This window comes from Adelges cooleyi, unplaced genomic scaffold (assembly GCF_023614345.1).
Source record: "Adelges cooleyi isolate 19-005CV unplaced genomic scaffold, UGA_ACOO_1.1 ACOO_flye_CR_arks_rails_tigmint_CR_PRNA_2, whole genome shotgun sequence".
NCBI lineage: Eukaryota > Metazoa > Arthropoda > Insecta > Hemiptera > Adelgidae > Adelges > Adelges cooleyi.
Genome location: NW_026095860.1, coordinates 11,156,897 through 11,177,660, shown reverse-complemented (window position 1 = coordinate 11,177,660; position 20,764 = coordinate 11,156,897). Strand labels below are relative to the sequence as shown.

General features: G+C 31.4%; 1 protein-coding gene across 1 annotated transcript in view; it reads right to left on the bottom strand.

The window, feature by feature from the left end:
- LOC126833398 (G-protein coupled receptor dmsr-1-like) overlaps positions 1–20,764 on the bottom strand; it is a 69,516-nt gene that overhangs the window by 8,890 nt on the left and 39,862 nt on the right. The gene's annotated exons all lie outside the window — the stretch shown is intronic.

The window sequence follows — 20,764 nt, the reverse complement described above, 5'->3', positions numbered from 1 at the left end:
ACCAGTCATTATACATGTATAATAGTCCTTTGTATTTCGGGTTTAAAAGGGCCGTACTTTCATTTAAAAAGTTTTTGGTAAATGATCATTAACGTTCATATTTTAGAAGGCCTTGTGGTTTTAAATTTACTGCTAACATGCGTAACATTTTGAAATAATAAACAAAGAACATAATGAAGTGAATAACAATGCATAAGCGATAAGGAATGGGTCTTATACATTTTGGCGACATTATTTGATTGACTCTTTTAGGCCCGAGGTGCACGTTTATAACGAAAGTGTGATTTTTATCATTTTTAGCTTTTAAAATTGATTACTACCCACGTGCCACAGTGACCGCAGTCCCACTGCCGCTATATTTTCACTTCACTGACACTCAAGTGGTCGGCTTACAACTGTAATGTGTTTTTTACATCCGTCTTAGTTTTAAAAGTCTATAAATTCCAATATCTATGCCGTTAAATTTGACATGGCCCGAGATAGTAGTTCGCAGTTAAAACAACGAAACGATGGCCACCTTGTCTTTGGGTCTCTAACTAAGAAGGTCAGATAGCCCACTAAACCAAAACTCCGTCTGAGAAGTAAACAGCTTGGTACCAAAGTCAATGCGGAGGTCGACTTCTGATTGTTTGAACAAAAAAAAAAGAAATGTGTTCGATGGCCACTTACAGTGTTTAGCGTTTGAACCTGATTTTGATTGCTTTTTGAAACACATATATTCTAATCTAATATGGTTCACGCTCGAATGAACATGGGAACTGAGCGAATTTGGATAAAAAACATTTTTGTATAGTTTCAATTTCACTACAACATAATGGCATTGTTACATTATAATCATCTACTGATCCCTATATATATATATACAACGTGAGCTGTTTTAATGATAAATGTATTCTAAGACAACGCATTGAGTAAAATACGTCTAGAACGGGTGTACGGTTTAATTAAATAACGAGTATTTCATTTTTGCAGAACACTTATGAAAAGAAAATATAATTCTATAATTCTACATGCATCCTTACACCTCAGCTTTCTTATTTATGTTCAACGCTACATCGCACGCTAGGAGGACACGAATAAGGGTTTTTTTTACTATATATATATAAACAATTTTTAACACTGCAGCCTAACAATATTTATTATATTTTTCTCTATTCACATTAAATTGTTCTTTTAATTACGGTTTCAGGATTTTGTATTCTTTAATAATTCACCTTCCTTCTAGACATTTTGTAGAGCATCTTTTTTTCCCCACATATTCGGTTTTGCGGATGTAATAATTGCTCGTGATAGTTAGTGATTTACAGGACCGGTGGAGTACAACATTATATTCTTTACTCTGCTCACTTGTTGGCCGGTTGTAAGACGGTGCTATGGCCGTCACTGACAAAAACGAGATCGAACGGGCTACCAACAGTAACCATAGCAACGTACGCCGAAGCTTTGATAATCAGACTTATATTACAAAAATAGTTATTACACTCAAGTCTATTGTGGTGATTTTTTTTTATAAATATCTTTAACCCTTTGAAATATTATTTTCAATCATATTTATTAAAGTACGTGATACGTGATACAGAAACTTCCTGGAAAATAAATATACTCTTATGTGCTGCGAATAAGGTTAAAACCATTAAGTTATTATGAATCTCCGTCTCGTGAAAAGAGTGGGTTCTTAAGTACGTGCTCGTGTTCGGTGTTAAAAGTAGCTGACCAAAAGACAGGAATGATTTTTAATTAAAAAATAATAGTTGTCGTCATAATTGAGGACCGTGATCGATAATAAATTTTAAAATCAAAATAGAGTAACAGTTTTTAAAACCATATATAATATATTTGTCATAATGTGTTATATTTCTTGAATGCATTTGAAAGTGATCAAATCACTGTACACCCCAATCACAGTATAAATCATTAGAATACAAATCAAGTTCAGTCTAAACTATTACAGTCCAAACCAAGCATAGTGTAAACCAGCCTGTGTTTTTCCCGGTTTAGGCGGTAAGAAATTGACTTTTTAAACTTTTGACCCACCAAAGTACCAATTGTTATGATTTCGGATCTATATAGACATGCTAGCTATACACATCATTGTAAAACCAATACCTTTCAAGCTGCTTATCGAAGCTAAAAATATAACAAATAGTTAAAATTATTTTCCATTCGTTTTATTAAGTATTTTCATCCACTTGGGGCAATACAAACGACTTAAAATTGTAATAACAAAGATTGAGTTAAATAAAAATAACTTCAACGAAAAAAAATCAACTACAAGCTTTGCTTCTTTAGAGAGTCACTATTATTCAAATACTTTATGTATTATAATAGAAACATAGAAATTCCTTTTGCTGGAAAATCTTTTCGCCGAATTGACTAATCAAAATATCCTTCGTCGAATGGTCTTAAACCCTTCTACTATCTCTAGCGGCCACGATTTATTCAACACTGGTTACATAAGGATCAAATAAAATAATATTATTATATATAATGTTTAACTTATACTACCTAATAACGTACTAAAGCAGTATCGTAGCTAAATATTTATTCGGGGGGTGGAGACAAGTTATCCATTAATAACTTAAGGCCTAAGGGTTAATGTACGTTTATTTTGCAACAGTCAACAGTTTGCGTGGCTAACCCACATATTATACTGTTAAATTATGTATAGAATATAATTTTTTTGTTTGTTGGGGGGGGGGGTTGGTTACGTACCCCTTGTTTACCCATCCCTGGCTATGGAACTGCGTTAAACTCAAGTTTTAATCTCGAATAGGTACCCATCGGTATGTCGTAACAGGAATATTAAATCTACAGACATCAGGAAATTACTATTTTAGAATTATTTCACAGAATCAACAAGTACATTTAACGTGTATTTTCATAGTGTCATTTGTCAAAGGCCTTTGAATTCTGTGGATCATGACATTTTTTTTTATTAGTTATTACCAACAAGTATGAAACTATAGATGAAAAATACATCGTTAGCAGTTGTTATTTTACTTTGTGCTTACAGCATTACTGACAAAAACAAATTAATAAGGCTACCTGTCTCCGGTTTTATTTTTGCTATACAATTATGATATAAATTATGTTTTTTCTTATCATTGTAACTAAATTTTGTTTTCTGACGATATTGAGACATTTAAAGTGATTAGTCACCCCGACAGCTGTATGGGGTCCTTTGTGATTCATCCCGCTTCTCACAATGATGTAAGGACATCATGTAAGGATAAACTACATTTTTAAAATACTTATTCAACCCTATGATTATTCTATACACAAAGCAAACGATAAATTACTGATATTTATTTTAATGCACGTGTCGAATACAAATAACGAAAACAACAAATTAAACTAATAATTCAAGTAAATGGTTAAATAAAACAAACTGTTAGACGTGTGTCGTGGGTTTAAGCCTTTTTAAGAGTCGGTTAGAGTACAGCTCTAAGGTTTAAAATTCTTGGAAAGTATATGTTTGATAGATACTTAGAGAAAATTCAAACCAGAGTTCTCGCTTTTCAAAATACACACAACAAAGTTTTGGCCGAAATATTTAAAGGCATAGTTTATCTTCGTTGTCTACTAAACCCCAGAAGTAATTTTATGAAGTAACGTTTTATGATCTTTTAAATAATACAATAGACAGTTCTCGAGCTTTTAAAATAAATCAACTTTAAAGTTCCTGTATTTAAAAGCCTCCGTCCGTTTTATGACAAACCATTTTCTGTAAACTACACTATGTATAGTCAAATCAATCTTGTACGATGTTACTATCTAATAATACAAGTTCACTTTTAATTTTAATTTAAAAATGTTAATTAAAATATAGTGGCAAACTGTAGATTCAAATAATAGGTAATATTAATAGTGTATATGAGTTGCACTATTGTTGTAACCTCTCAAAACGTACGTTGGTCTATATATTGATGCAATTATTAAAAACATATAAATAATAATAAATTGTTATTTTCCTTACAGAAAATTACTATTATTTATTGTAATGTTTACCATTAAAATTGTAATAAAATATAAACCAAAATATTGGTATAAGGATTGCTAGTAAAGATGCGGAAAACCATTTAAATACACGTATAACAACAACAACAACAAAAATGTCAAAACAAGAAGATAAAAAAAAATAAAAGGTTTTCAAGTGCTGAAAACTTCTTCAAGTGTGTACGTGTAGGCAACAATAAGGTTTTTTTTCTCTTAAGAGTAATTGTATCGCTCTCAAGAAAACGCTTACTAAAAAAAAAAATGTTTAACTGCCACAAAATATACTCAAATCATGTGTATTCAAAATTTAGAGCTGATGATAATATACAATTAACATTTGTTTCACTGTTATCACAAATTTGTCCATTTTCGACCATGTGTCATTAAATTATTGTTATGCATATTAATTATAGTAAAGCTTAATGGAATCTTACTGGAAAATAACTTAAAACGGTCGTAAAATATAAAACGAAATGTATACTGATAAAGAACACAGTAAATGGCCAACGGTGCTGCTGGTTGGGGTTAAGGGTAATTTATCAAATAATAATCGATACGCTAACATGTTATTACTTTTATTGAAAATATTTTGATAGATGAAACGCCACTCTTGTACTTATGGCATGATTCGTGAAGGTATCCCAAGCAAAACAGAATAACGGATGCTGACTTAGTTGGAAGCTAACAGCGGTACTTCTATATTATATTCTTTGCAGGATAATTAAAATACAAAAATGGTGGACAAATATTTACAAGTGTACAATGAAAAAAAGATGAGCACGTATTTACTTTTACATTTATTTATTATTTTTTTGTATTCAATACTTACCATCGCCTACAATGGAGTGTGAAAAATGTGCACGTTTTAAAGTTTGAACTTATTCGCCAGAATGGGTTTCAATAAAATAACTGGATATATTTTGGTTTGCCAACGTTTTTATCGCATAGAAGAAACGAGAACGCGCTGAATACTGAATAGTGTATGAATAGCCACCGAGGACAATTTGTTTACCATCCATCAAAGTAATCGCTTCCACTTTTTTTTCACAACCATAATACCAGACGAAAAAACATTATACCTGAAGGCTGAAGCTTGTCTAAAGTAATACGAATATTGCATGTAAAAACACAAGTATAAAATATATAAAAGATAAATGATAATTTAGAATCAATAATAAAAATATTCGGGCTCAAGAATCAGAAGCTAATTATTTTTCCGCATGAAAACGGCTATCGGTTTTCCATAGATATTATATTCTACCGCTTTAAGTATTCTTAAGACAATTGCATTGATTATTCGTACCTAATATTTTTGTGATTGTTAAATGTATAATAGGTAATAGCTATTTGTTACTCTTCATATTTTTAGCTATTTTCATCTTTATTTGTAAGCAAAACTATGATAGCCACCCCTCCACACCCAAGTATTGTATGTAAGTAACTCAAACCGATTTTGCACAAACTATCTGAATAGTAAATACACATAGACACAATCCTATTATCGAGATAGTACATTGTTCAAAAATTATAAACGTCTCGTGTTATAATATTTTATCGGCCAATCGGTTTAAGCGGTCCGTTGGAAAAACTTACAAATTCCCTGTAGGCCAATCTGATTCTGATTATAATATTTTTATGTAACATTAATCTTGTGTTAAGAAATTACAAGCAGACTTATTGTTGCACTCTCAATAATGTACCCAGACATTTTTTAAATCGGATTTTATTTATTTTTGGTCCCGTTAATTAATCGAAAAAAAATCACCCCCGTTTTATAATCTATCAGAAAAATACTTCCAAAATATTGCAAAAGACTTATCAGATAGTGATGTATTTAATTCTACTGACATACTCTTACAACTATAATAAATTAGTGGGAACATTGAGAAAACAAAGATAAACCATCTTGACGATTAATGTCAATTTTGCGATTACATCTAGTTAAGGCCTAAGGCGGATTGGAATTAACGAAATAGTTGCTGGTGCACAGCCAAAAAATGTTCTGTTAAGCATGAGACGTATATTATAATTTGTATTACAAGCTAGTAAGTGAGGCGGAGTAAAAGTATAACAAAAAATAATAGTTTGAAATACTTTTTTATTTTAATATACGTTATAAATAAATATTTATTATATTTAATTGAATTTTTATTTCATTTGAACTATTATATATTTCCATTTTTATTCAAACGTACAAAATTATTTAGATGAAAATACATCGAAATAGTTTTTTCTTTGTTCTTTAAATGAAAACGTTCAAATGAAAATGTATATTTTAAAATTGAGGAATTTTTGGTAGATATTTGTTAAAATAAAACTGTATGTATCATTTGAGTTTTTATTTAAATATATATTTTTAGTTTTAATAATTATTTGGATATTTCTGTTTCTTAATATATGGGTCCCCTTAACAGCTGTCCCTAACTACTATATGGTTAGTTCGCCTCCTATGGGAAGGTCCATGTAATGCACCTAACATATAAATGAAGTACATGAGTGCCCCTGTCTACGGTTTATCTTCGGTAGACACTGTAATGGATATACAGCATTTTCGAGGCGGACCCACCAAAAATAAGTCAGCTCAAACGAAAAATGTTTAATAAATCCACTGTCGTGTTAGATGTGGAAAACGGACTGGTCAATTTATGGCTATTCCATCAGCGAACCATTTGCTTAGAAAATGTATATTAAACCGATTTCAATTCTACAACTGAAAAACTGGGAAAAAATGAGCTCGAACTTTTTATCTTGCATAAAATATGGGGGTGGTAAATTGTTTCGAACTTGAACGCTCTCCCGGGTCTAGTTATAGATAGGGGAAAAACAAATAAAACTTCTTTTAGAGGATATGTCGAATATTTATTATACCATGTTTTACTTGATTTAAAAAATGTGATTTCCAAACAATAAAGTTATATTGAACTATTAATGCTAAACTTTATTGTGTACCATTATTATTGAGGATTTCTTAGGTAAATAATATTGTTAAGTGACCAAGTGTGCATTGTATTTTTTAAAACATAATTATTTATACAAAAGAGTTAGAAAGTCTTAGTTTTTCAAATGTTTATAGTTTCCACCTCTCAACAGGACTCTCAGTTACGGTAATTGTATTGCGAACACCATACTTTCAACACGCAGAATGATACGAATGACGAATTTAATCGAAGACCACCATCTCGAAAGCCTACTCGGAAAGTGGCCAAAAAAGAAACTCGTTTCAGAAAACTTCAACACAGAGTCGAAACGGAACGGCGAATGGAAGACCAGCAAATCCTCACATCCTACCAAATGTAACCCAATCTTAAATGCAAGGGAAGTGATATAAAATAGATTCCACACAGGGCATGCAAGGACAGGCTAGGTTAATGGCTAAATCCCATCAAAATGTGCCAGAACAACCGAAAATAGGACAAATTGTGACACACAACTCCCCAGAGTCACGAAGAAAGATGCACAATGGATATTGAGGTCCCCATATTGATACAAACGTTTTTAAGAAAACCCACATACCACCAACTTAACGTGGACGTTCTGTTTACTGCCACTCAACATAATATTGTGCTAGCCTCAATTTACGGGCTATATTTCGTTGGCTTATTCAATCTTATTCTATACTATATAATATACATAGTTGTACATTTGTTATCCTAATAATTAATATGAACGTTGTACATCCACCTGATATAAGTGTAATAATAGCGATTGGTGTAGTTTTCGCATGGCTTAATTTATTCAAACAGGATTTGAATTTCTACCGTCACTTTGTCACCGCAGATAATCAAGAGTTGGGATTAGTACATCAAGAGCTAGTCAGCAGTATAATATATATTGGCTGTACACAATCCGTCTGTATTTCAAAACGATTAACTCGGCGTACAAAGGAAGTGCAATTAGTTAAGGTCATGCCGTATCTGAGGCTTGTGTCGAAGTACTAATAATATATACCGTTACAAAGAAAATTGTTTGTACCTTCGACGAGGAGCTGAAAACTTATTGATTTTCCAATCGCGAATTTTAATTAAGTTTTTCTTCATGAATTCCTAATCGTGTTAATAGGACATAAGCTGGAAAAGTAAATTTATTTCTACATATTCTATTATTACAAAAAAAAAAATGTGCCGTCTTATTTTGCAAATTCCATAAAATATTGTTCTATGGTTTGCTTAATAAATGTATTTTCCCTTTAAATCTATTCCTTTTGTATGTATATTCAAACTAGATAACACATGTTTAATGTGCATTTTAAAAAATTGACCACTAGGGTATATGTTTAGAGATAGGTGTACTTATGCTGAAGCTACCATTAAGGCTACCATTATTATACTACAGATAAGATAATATATAGTGCTTTTTATACAACTCGAACATTAAACATATTTTTCAGAAAAATTTTTTTAGAATGTCTTATGTAACACGATCGGGTCTTATAACCTTATTACCTATGAGATGGGTCTAGTAAAAACACTTATAGATGAAATATAGAACATACGTCTCACATGCAGTTAGTATATATTATGTAAAAATATTCAAACCAGGAGGCTCCGTTTGTATTTAAAATGCCTATACATCTTATTTGTATTTCAACCAGTGATTCATTTTGCATATGTTAAGTGAACTTGAGCGTTTGGCCGATACTTATTCATATAGTAAGTTATAATATAACCAAATATTCTTCAAATAAACACAGTAAATTATTACCAAATAAACAGATACGGTTTTTGTATTTAGGGCGTGCAAATTAGTTTAAAACACCTTATTTATAGTGCACGTTCATAACCATCAATATGTAAGGGTTACCTAATGGACATTATGTTTGTAGTTAAATTTGATTTATAAAACTAATTAATTGATTTTTTAAACATTTTATTTATAAGTTTTTTTTTGTGATACACACAACAAAAACATTAAACTTTTAAATTTTCTTATGACAAATTGCATTTATATTAGCCTCATTTGCTTATAAGTTACAACCACACTACTCGACTCTATAATAAAACACAAAATTAGGCCAAGTATAATGTATTATTATAATACTCTTTCCGCATAAGCCGAAACATGCAGTTAACTAATACATTACTCTTGGTATAAATTAGTGTTTTATTATACATACCTAATGCACGTATATTATTATGATTGTAGGATTTGGTCATTGAGAGTTTACGCTTGACTATATAGCTGGCGGTTAGGATAATCACATTATATGAAAACACTATGAGAAAAAAATGCAACTATTAATTATACCCAATGAGATATTGAGTGGTTCACGATAAAATAATCACCTTGTATGCGAATTAAAAGTAATTTCCTTTCAGGTTTTCTTCGATGTACACCTATTTAGTATTTATAGTAAAAATGTAACATACATATAATAGTATACCTACTAATAAAAAACAATAATAGGCGCTATATATAAATGTGTGTGTATGTATTCTATGTGCATAAATTATAATGCGGAATGTACGTGGGAGTCGAGCTACACGTTTATCGATATGCGTTATTTGACTCGACGGTGTCGCCATTGATGTATAGAGGGGCAAAGGTAATAAAGGAAAAACGAAACGCCAATAAAATCCGTCTGTAGGAAAAAGCAATTTATAAACTGTTCCGTCGCATAGCTGGTGGCGTTCGATTCAAATTGGACGAAGATTTTTATCTTTTTAATCTACTATCGAGAGTGTATTGACACATGCAAATGGACAAATGAATAAAAACCTACTGGCCAAATTTTACTATAGGTATAGCGTCCAAGGGTTCTTCATTCGGGGTTGGAAACGTCATATTTAAGAAAAAAAAATGATTATCTTATCTGCTTAAGGGCACTTTATTTTAATTTTTGGTTAAATTCCATTCCTTAAGATTTATGCAAAATAAAAAGTTGGCAACGTATCAAAACTTTAAAGCGTTTTTTTTCAAAAAAAAAAAACCCGTTTTCCGTAAACAAATATAACTCGGTCAATTTTTAAGATAGGACAACGATTTGGGCTCGAAATGTTCAGAATTTATAGCAGGATTAGGAATAACCAATAACTCAACATTTTATTTTTGCGACATGAGGTCCCTTTTCCCTTTTTTTGCCTCACATAATATATCAACTACAATAAATACTACTATAGGGTATTATTATATCATGTGTTATACAACCATGGTGACAGAAAACAATTTTTAAGACACAAATTAACCGACATAAATCTGTTAAAAATTAAAATTGGTTTAATGAAGTCTTGGTCGATAACGGTAGCCAGCCAATGTAATATTTTATACTTTAACGAGGCATCTGTTCCTATGCTGTGAATGGAAAATATAAATAAGGTGAACATAGGTAACTGTTGTATGTTGTCCATGTTTTGGTGTTTGGTATTATAATATATGATAAACACATTAATCAGGGACGGTAAAGGGTTCAGTTCGACGCGTTCGGTTTATATTATGCATACAGTGTACATCACAAATATTTTACATGCCAGTAAACTCATTCTTATTATTATTAAAGGTAAACAGTCCATCACTAATCAACAATGACGCACACCGTGTTAATAAACAACCCATTTGTTGACTTTCAAAATGTACCTACCCAAAAAATATAATTAACAGGAAATGAAAGATGTATAGTTTCATTAAAAATCCTCAATGTAGGTACCGTACGAAAATATGAAATATGTTAATTAGGTTCGGAAATGTTTCTCGTTTGGGTAATGTATAAAAGAATTCAGTTTCCAAACTAATAATTTTACTATGATGAACACATTAAATCGAGTTTTCTGTAGCTAAACTTTGGTTTTCCAATACCTTTTCCAAACTGACGAATATTTAAAAGTCATTTTGTCTCCCTTCTTTACACAGACCAACATTTTTCAATATCGAATCAAACTTATTTTTTTTTTTTTGACACATCAGCAAAATGTGATTTTGTAAATTAGTTCCATAGCTTGATAATAAAAGCATCCAGACATACCGTACTTCGCCATTTTGTGCAATACCTATTTTGAAACGTATAAGTATACACAAAAATGTGCAAAAAGTGGCATATCAACTTATGTCATCCTACCATAGATATCAGGTTTTATATATATATATATATATATATATATATATATATATGTATGCATATTGTTGGTACATAAAATATGAAACGAATATTAAAACTAATTTTTCATATTTTGGCACTCAAAACGTTTGACAAATTCTCTTCGTTTATCAGCGCAGTAGTCATCAGGAACATTAAAAATTATAAACGACAATGGGTTTGGGAGTATGAGAAATTATTAAAGTAACAACAACCATGTATCTCATCTGTATTCATCGAGGGGTAGAACTATAACTACTTCAAACGTTTTAACCCCGTTTAAAAATTAATCCTGGCAGTGTTAACCCTATTTGCGTTGCCTGAAATAACCTTAGTTTTGCTAAATTCACATAAGCGTCGTATGTATGACAATGACATTATTTTCTTTTATAGCTTAAGCTGATTTTAGAAGCCAGTCAAACGGCTGAACACAACAAGTGTAAAATATAAACGGCACACACAAGTTGAACGTTTTAATTTGTTTGTAAATATGTTTTTAATATTTTCTTCGAATGGACCTAAGATATCAGCTTGTCAGACAATGTTGTTTGTGACTTGAAGTTGGGTTCTTATGTCTGTATGGCCGTGACAGTAACAGTACAATAAGTTTAATTTTGATTATTTTCCCGTAATATGTTCTCCATATTTCAGGTTCCTTTTGTTTCATAAAATATTAAAAGATTAATTAAAAATTGAATACCTTCTCAGTTTTACACCATCTTTCGAGGTTTTCGCTTGTTATATTTAACGTTGTATATTTTAACGCTGAAATGGTTAAAATTGTAATAAATTAACTTCTTCAGGGTATATAATATTATTAGATATTACACATAGTATGTCGCGTTTCGAGCCCTCCGGTAATTACTTCCCAGATAAAGTACACCCACTGTGAAGTCAATAGCACCACCGTCGTTTGTTGACGCTTTCCCTTCGTCGAAAATTGCTTTATCGAGTGCTAATTAAAATTTGTCTGTGTAAATTGCCTCTGGAAACTTAGATGGAAAATTTTGTCTAAAACTGAATATCTCTCGCGGATAAATCAATAATCGCGCAAGTCGCTAACACGTAATATTATCATTGAAACTAAATTATATACCTAGGGACAATGTTATAGGGACAATGTTTCTGGTAAGGATGTATACCTACTCGCATTAGCCCGACCTTGGCCGACACATATTGACGCAGTAAAAAAATTAATCAAAAATGCTGAACGTAACACGCAAAACTTAAATTTGAAAAATATGAAAAAAAACGTTTAAGAAATCTACAAGCGAAAAAAGCTAATTTAAAACCTTTGCAGAAAAATATGAACAAACGTTTACAAAAGCCGCAAGTGCAGAAAGTGTATTGAGAAGCCACTCGGAAAGCGTGCGGTATGTATATATATAGGTACCTTCTTAATTTCCTATTTACAAATCCTTGCCCGTTCCAACCCCAATGACCGGGTTTCATTAAAACGCGCACTTATAAAAAAAATTTAATTAAAAAAACCTTATTTAATTTCACGACGTTTTATTTATTTTTACTAATCAATTTTTAGTTGGGATTTTAAATGCGGAGACGTCAAACCTTATTGCAGGGAAATTATATTTAAAAAAGGTAGGTACCTACCCCCCCCCCCCCAAAAAAAAAACGGTTTCGCGTACACTCTATGTTATGTAGGTTAGTGAACTTAAAATTTGGTGTATAGAAAATGAATCGATGTCATTAAGAGTGTTCTCACATTAAATGAGGGTCCGAAAGGGTTGAACATTTTTTTTTTCTGTAATTGTTAATCGCAGTTTTTTAAGTGTTAAGAACTAAAAATTAGATTGAATAGGTATTTATACGTCGCGCTATTCATTACATAAAAGGCCCAAAAAATCCGGATTTACATTTAATAACCAAAAAAAAAGTCGATTTAGGCGTTTCGAGTTGATTTGATTGTTAAAAATAAATTACATTATACGGATATGCGTATATAATAAGTAATTGTTTATTATGCAAAATTATGTAAAAAAAAAAACCATTTTTTCATTTTGGCGCAATTTACACTTCAAATTTAATTATTGTAATTATTTAAGCTATTATTTTTAAGCTGATTAATTTTTTTTATTCATTCTAACGTGTAATTTGGGTCGACCACTTAAATTCGAGTCCTTACATTGTATTAAAACTAATCTCTCACGTCCACCTTTGTGACAGTTCTCGTGCACTGTTTATAGTACCTGTATTATACAGCATCGTTGGTTTCACAACCCGTTTTACCGTTTCCTGTTGATTTATTACCGGCTTACCGGTTAATATTAATAAGCCATATTTTATTATTAATTCAACCATACTTGCCGTCCTACATCAGATGTCTATTGTAATTCCTGTCTCCTAACACCCTTTGCAGTGTACGATTCGCCAATTTTGTACCACCGAAATTGTTTAACTTCTCCATGAATGTTTATGTACAACTTAAACTACTTAAACTACTTTTTATCTACTTAAACTAGATAAAACTATATTCTTCAGCTCACACATGATAATGTCAAACTGCACTGTAAACTTTTACTACCCGCAGTCGATTCCTTTACACGCAACACTTTCTGCATGAAAAATAAAACCCTATTTCAACTACGAGTATATTGTAGTCTTTACTGGCCATTCGCTTTATCGACGTACCCGTCGTTTAACTTCCATCTACTAACTTTGGATTTTCACCCCCAAATTAAGTATAACAAAGAAATTCTGAGGTACTAAATAAGTCAAATAAAAAGTTGGGTATACGAGTACAACATCCAAAAAATCGACAGTAAAAGACCAATCAAACTAGGATTGAAATCTTGGTACATGATGCTTTATAAGGAAATAGTTGGAATTAAAGTAAATCATAAAACCATCGCTTAACATTTAAAGTCATCATAATATGAGCATGATGAAAATGAAGAAAATATATAAATTAACTAGTAGTTCGGTCATATTTAAAAAAAATATATTTAGCTTTAAATTTTCTCGTTCACTAGTTAAATTTGGACGTGGTTTGCATTTGAAATTGCCAAACTAATTGTGGTTGGACTTTTTGTAAACTAGACATAATAAAATGGATATTTTATTGACTCAGACCCGAAGAAATCATCCTAGTTGTTAAAAAGTCATAGAGCGGGCACACATAACAATAACTTTCAGGAACAACCGTATTCCAGTGTTTCTGAATTTTAGCTCCGCATTAGGAAAAGCTAAAACAGTACTATACATGTATTTAGCGATATGTACTGTCATGTAGTTGTATCGTACATCATGGTATGAACTCTTACCTATAATTATATTCAGTTCTTAATTCATATAGTCACACTGTAAAAAAGAAAAACTTTTCTCCCGAGTGTGCGAGAGGGTTTATAATGGATTTTGAATTAATGGCTTTAGTTTGATAAGGGCATATATCTAGCTAATGGATTCCCCCCCCCCCAAAAGGGTTACTTGGTCCGACCTTTTTTTTTTTTTTGGCCTAAGTCGGGTGTTGAAAAATCTAAAAGGTATTTGACGGTTTTTCTTGATCAAGTGACTCGATGGATTCGGTCGAATCATTCTGTAAACATTCATACCAACATATCAGTTGAGTCGGAAATTATTGTTTGAGTGTTTGTTTAAGTGGAATTTCAAATTAAGATCCGTAACTATTTTTCAAATGAACAATGAAATAAAAAAAAAATAAGATTCCTCGGCGACATCCATCTTAGGTTATCTAGCTCGCCTTCAGTTTTTATTTTGCCCGTTTGTCTTTTTTGATAAACGACCAACGTCGCCCTAATCGCCAAAAATTTTACCAACATACCAAACCTATACATAGGTTGGTCTATGCGAAAACAAAAACTATTGTTTCGGAAAACCGTCATTACATAATAGGAAGCAATGGACACAAATGCATATAATTAATCATAGTAATATTATCTATAATAGTCGATGGAGGATGATTTTTGGGAACTATTATTACATTTTATGTAAATTCCACACAAGCGTGGGGTGGGTTTAGAACATTGAAAGGTTTGAAATATTTATAGCACACCTAATATGTACGTCATACCTAGATTTCAATTGAACACAGCAACAGCAGAGACAGATGATGATGGTCGGATATAATATTGTCATGTGTTTTTTGCTGCTCGGTCGTTGTGCATTTGAATACATATATTATATTTCGTTATGCTTGAAATAATTGTGGTTCGCTGTGAACGTAACTGTAAAGTGTCGGAAGAGTAAAAAAAAAAAGTACCATTGTAAATTTAATTTTGAACGATAATTTTTTTTTAAAACGTTAAGGCTAGGGGAGAAATATATTTTAAAAAATACCATGGGATTAGCGCTGTCGTTTGCGAATATTGAGCGATAATTTTTGGAAGAGTTTGAAATAATTTTTTAACGGTTTTAGTTATTATTAATTTTATGCTAAATAATCGTAGCCGTAGGTATTGCCGCATTATAAAGATATGGCGTTAAGAGCAGCGTGTCATTAATTTTACTACCCTCGCTCGTTGTTGGCTGAGCTCGCTGGCGCTTAAATGTACAGCCTTCCCAATTCCTCCATCGCGGATACGGCATAACGGAAAATAATTTAGGTAATTTACAACTGCGATTATATATTGTATCTCAAGTAATCTTTGGCACGCCATAAATTAGTACAACATTTTCGTTATCATTTCGTCCGAGTAAGTTTCATTAACCACATACATTCGATCCAGTTTATTAATACTACTACAGTTATTACATTATATTATATTATAATTAAAACCATAGTCCATTTACCCCCCTCCCAACTTAGTTTTTTTTTTTTTGATAGTAACTTTTGAAACTTTTGAACAACAATTTTTAAGGTTATAAGAGTTAGGATGGGGGGGGGGGAGTGCGGTTGGAAAATGTGCGCAGATAATAATAATACACTCCACCTTTCCTCTTGTCTTAAACTTGAAACTTTAATAAAAATATTATAAAAAAAAATGTAATTTCTTATTAAACCCTATGAGATATTGAGTGATTTACGCTAAAATGATCATCCTGTGTGTATATATATATTAAAATTAAGGGGATATATGCTTCAAACGCAACTATACATAGTGTAGTGGGGACGAAATACATAACTTGTATACTTATATACAAACATGTCATTTTGTGCAAAGTTGAGAAGTTATTGGTGATTATTTTTGGCTTGTGCACATATTAATTTTGACTCTGTTAAAATGATATTTTCGATAACTTATGTACGTTAAGCAATAAGTGGGTAGTTTTGAAACTTCGTGTCACTTAATACTAAAAGGCAACGGAAAACGCCAAAGTTTCTACGGTAAAACTTTATTTATAATTTTACACCTATTCTGAATTGTTTTATGATGAACAAAATATGTAAAATATGTGACAGAAAAACGATGACAGGGCAAGTAATTTTCTACAATATAACTTTCATGCCTATAATTGTTATATATTTTTCGGCAACTGTAAAATCAATTACAACAAAATAGTATAAGCAGAAATGCAAACTTGAATCAGAACTCACTACGATTGGGGCCTAAGCTATTTCGGAGACATTGTCCGCTAAATCCCTTAAAGTATGATTTATGATGTTATGAAAGGTGATTCTGGTCAGTGATAAACCATATTTAGGTAATATTTGCGACATTTAGTTGATATTAGTAAATGGTTGAACGTTAAAATCTTTTGAAGTTGAAAATTGTTTTGTATTTTTGGTGTAATTAGTATTTTTAATGTAAGTAGGAGAACTCTTATATTTTTTTGGTGTATTTTACTTGAGCCTATTGTAATAACTGTTGTGCTCATATATTATTAAACTACTTTATCCAATCCTATAAATTATAGGTTTCGGTGTTTTGTGTCTGAAACTCTATTGTAAATTTGAAAATCGTTGTTGAAATTATGTCATTTCCTTTGACGCCTTCGTAAAAATATAAAATACAGTTGCTTCCACATCAAAGTATCTGTTGTTGGTTGCCTTGAAGTTTGAATTTAATTTTTTATCCCAACTACAGATCAGCTTTGAGAGTCCTTTTTCGTGGAAGTAATTTTATTACTTTCATATGCACACCGTGTACATGTACCACCTACCCTAATAAAACTTCAGACTAACTATGATAATTTTAAAATAAAGTATGTACAGCGCCTCGAATATTTTTCATGTACCTACCTACGTATTGCGTACTCGGTTTATTACATAATTTTGGAACATTTTCTTCCCCCCCCCCCATCTTGTCACAGTTTGTAAAAATAACTCTGCTAATTATAATTTATATTGTTTATTATGACGTTACAAACGTTCGCCATTAAACAGTTACTGTGTAACTAAATTTTCCGGCAGACAGTTTAAATCGTGCCAACAAATTTATGAAGAAATAGGAAACTTTAAATACCTACTTTAAAAATACAATACTAGCGGCATTTAATAGTTCTAAGCAAATTGCAATCGGAATACATGTTGTCAACGAGGATTTTATTTTTAAAACATACCTCGGTGACTGTGAAGCTCTAAAGAAATTGTTATAATATTGAAACAAATGTTTATTTGTAACACGTCGGTCGGTTTTAAGACCCGTCCTCTTTAATTTATACTGTTCGGCGTTCAAACAACTCCACACACTCAATTGGCAATGTTCAACACACGACAATTCTTACCCAAGATGGGACTTTAATCCTACAGCAAAATCACAGTACAAATCTTTCTTCTAAGAAGGTATACTAATCCCGAACATATCCGAATTGGAAATGAGCAAATTGATTGGTACAACATAGACGACGACTCGGTTAAATAAATCGGCGTTCCTTTGGACGATAACCTAACACGGAAAACTTATATACAAACAAAAAACTCACTTAAGGTTACCACTAGAACGAGAATTCTTCGCCATATCTATTCAACCATAATAAATCAACATTCCAAATAAAATGGTCACCGCTCTTCAATGTACTTCGATAATTCGACCCTTAATCATCCATGTCTGTCGGTCTGGTTATCTGCAGCTTGGATAAAAATTAAGAAACTACAAACCTTCAAAAAGAAATGTCCAAGAATATGTCTTTGAAACTCCGCGGTTCATGCGAAATATCCAAACACACAATGACAATGGAATTGCGCCCTTGTCTGATTGGATTAAAACCCAATTTAAAAACTTCTACCGAAAACTTAAAAGCACCGCAATGGAGACTCAAGACCACGCTTTCCTCGAGATATCTTTCTCTTCGAAGAATGTTCCTTTAAATCAAAAGTACACGACATCATGAGCCGCACTTTAAAAGTAAATAAATTAAATTAAATTAAACAATTATTATTATTAAACGTTAAAGTAGATATGACTAAAACAAAAATTGATGTCGTAATAAATAATTGTAATAATCAACATAGCAGTCCTGGAATCTATCTATTTGCCCCATTCTTAAGTATAAATTAGTTGTACTGCAAAAAAACCCAAATACAAAGACATTATAAAACGTTTCCGGGTATAAACTGCGTTTTAATTAATATTCCGTAATTACCCCTTTTCTGTATTAAATATTTAATTAAATTCATCAATCGTCCACGAAAACTAAACTGACCAAATCGCATTATTCCATTGAAGCAGTACGATTACATTTTTAGAGCCAATGCTAAAATATGTACAAATTAAACAAAAATAACGTAGTTATTAGCTTTTGATGCTCAACTATAACTGCATACATAGTTCTATAGTTATAATTATTATAATAACAATGTTTCAATAGTGTATTGGATGCACATATTTTATTTGTACACAACATGTTTCATAATATCTTTATTGACCAGGAAACGAACATATGGGGTTTTATTTTTTTAGTTTGGACCACCGTATTCGACGACAGACTTAGGTCTCTAAAGGCTAATCCGAACCACTCTAGTCTTGTTCATATTGAATGTAACATATGTTTGTCTAAATATTGTAAAACAAACAATGGGTTTCCGAATTTCTACCAGAAAACTCAAACGTTAATAATTTGAAATTAGGTCAACATGAAAATGTTTAATAACAATAAATACTAATTCTATTGAAACCGTAATATCCAATTTTTGTTCTGTGGACATCTGCTCAATGTGTAGCATGTGATTTTAATGTCGTGATGTCGTGATTCGATTGCATAAATTGTTCTTATGTAATATTTCAGAACCTTCTCAGTACTCAAGACATGATATTAAATTTTCGACATTGTTTATTGTATGTACCTAAAATCGAATAAAATGTGTTTACACGTGTCTATAAAAAAAGAACCCATGTGCGGTACAACATATTTGGTAAAATCGAACAATGCTTTTTGTATTGGTTAATCTATCTCCGGTGTATAAAAAGTAATGTCAGCATTACTTTTATCCAAATAGTATAAATATGTATACAGCATACCCTGTATATACATGTTTGGGATGACTCGCAAAACAAACACAACTAAGAGACGGTTTGGGTCGGTGAATTTTTAAGCCCACTTGAGTATAATATGTATGTAAACACATAATTTGAATGCTAAAAGAGCCAATCTAAATGTTTGGCCAAAGTACGTGTACACCTTATTTACACCGTTGCGTCGTTCAAAGTCATTCTCTACAAAATTCTATAGCTATGTTAATTTAATTATTTAAAAAGGTATTCAACGCCAGCGCTCTTATGGAAAATGCAAACTTTAATGATTGCAGTCAAAAGTTTGTAGATATGAGATTAGTCCCTTTAGAACACCAAGATGCAGACATGTACTTAAATAATTATTCATATTTCACTAACTCGTTAATTCACAGTGAAACGGGATATCCGTTTTCTTAAGCGCAATTGATATGTTTAAAAGAAGATTTTTTTTTACATTTTTCTACGTATTTTTTTATTTTTTTTGAAAACCATCGACCATAATACTATTATATATATTATTTTTTTCATTAACAATAATGAGTCTTCGGTTACGTCTCTTATTGATTAATCGTCGAATAATACTTGACTCCGTCCGACAAATTGATGCAGTGAAATCATGTGGGAAAAATGTATCGGCTGACAAATTGTTATCCTGGGCGGGCCGGGTAGTTAGAGCTATATATTTTTATTTTTAAATATTATTATACTATTAAGAGAAAGAAAAAACTAATATATATATATATATATATATACATAGTATTTTGTATAGAGTACACTTCGCGAATGATAAACGGCGTTCTATTTATTAAAAATAATTTATTGATAATTTCGCGGTGTCGAAAACAGCTTCGGATAAGCGGACTGTAGTTATGTATATGTAGACAGTGAAAATTATTTGTATAATATTTATAATATTTATATAAATATATAATAGAGAGGATACCGGATGAGATACTGTTTTATCCGAAAACGATACTCAATAGCCACCGATCCGCCCAAATGCTTATAATATTATGTAATTAAAAAAACAACGATATAAAACTAATTCAATGCCGCACATGACTTTGAGTGCTGAACAACTCTATTATAATGTGCTTGAAATTGTATTTTTTAGTAAATGGTACTTACAAGATTGGGGGGTCGATTGTTTGTCTGTAATAAAACATTTATATGAGATTTAAAGTCCTAAAACTACACCTAAAAGAGTGAAATAAAATAAAAGTTCCCAACTTTTCTGGGCTAAAGGGTTCATGATATTTGTTTGGTTTGTCAAGCTACATGGACAGCACTAGGGTCCAAATTTAAGTTTTTCTCTTTCCCGGTTAAGAAAACG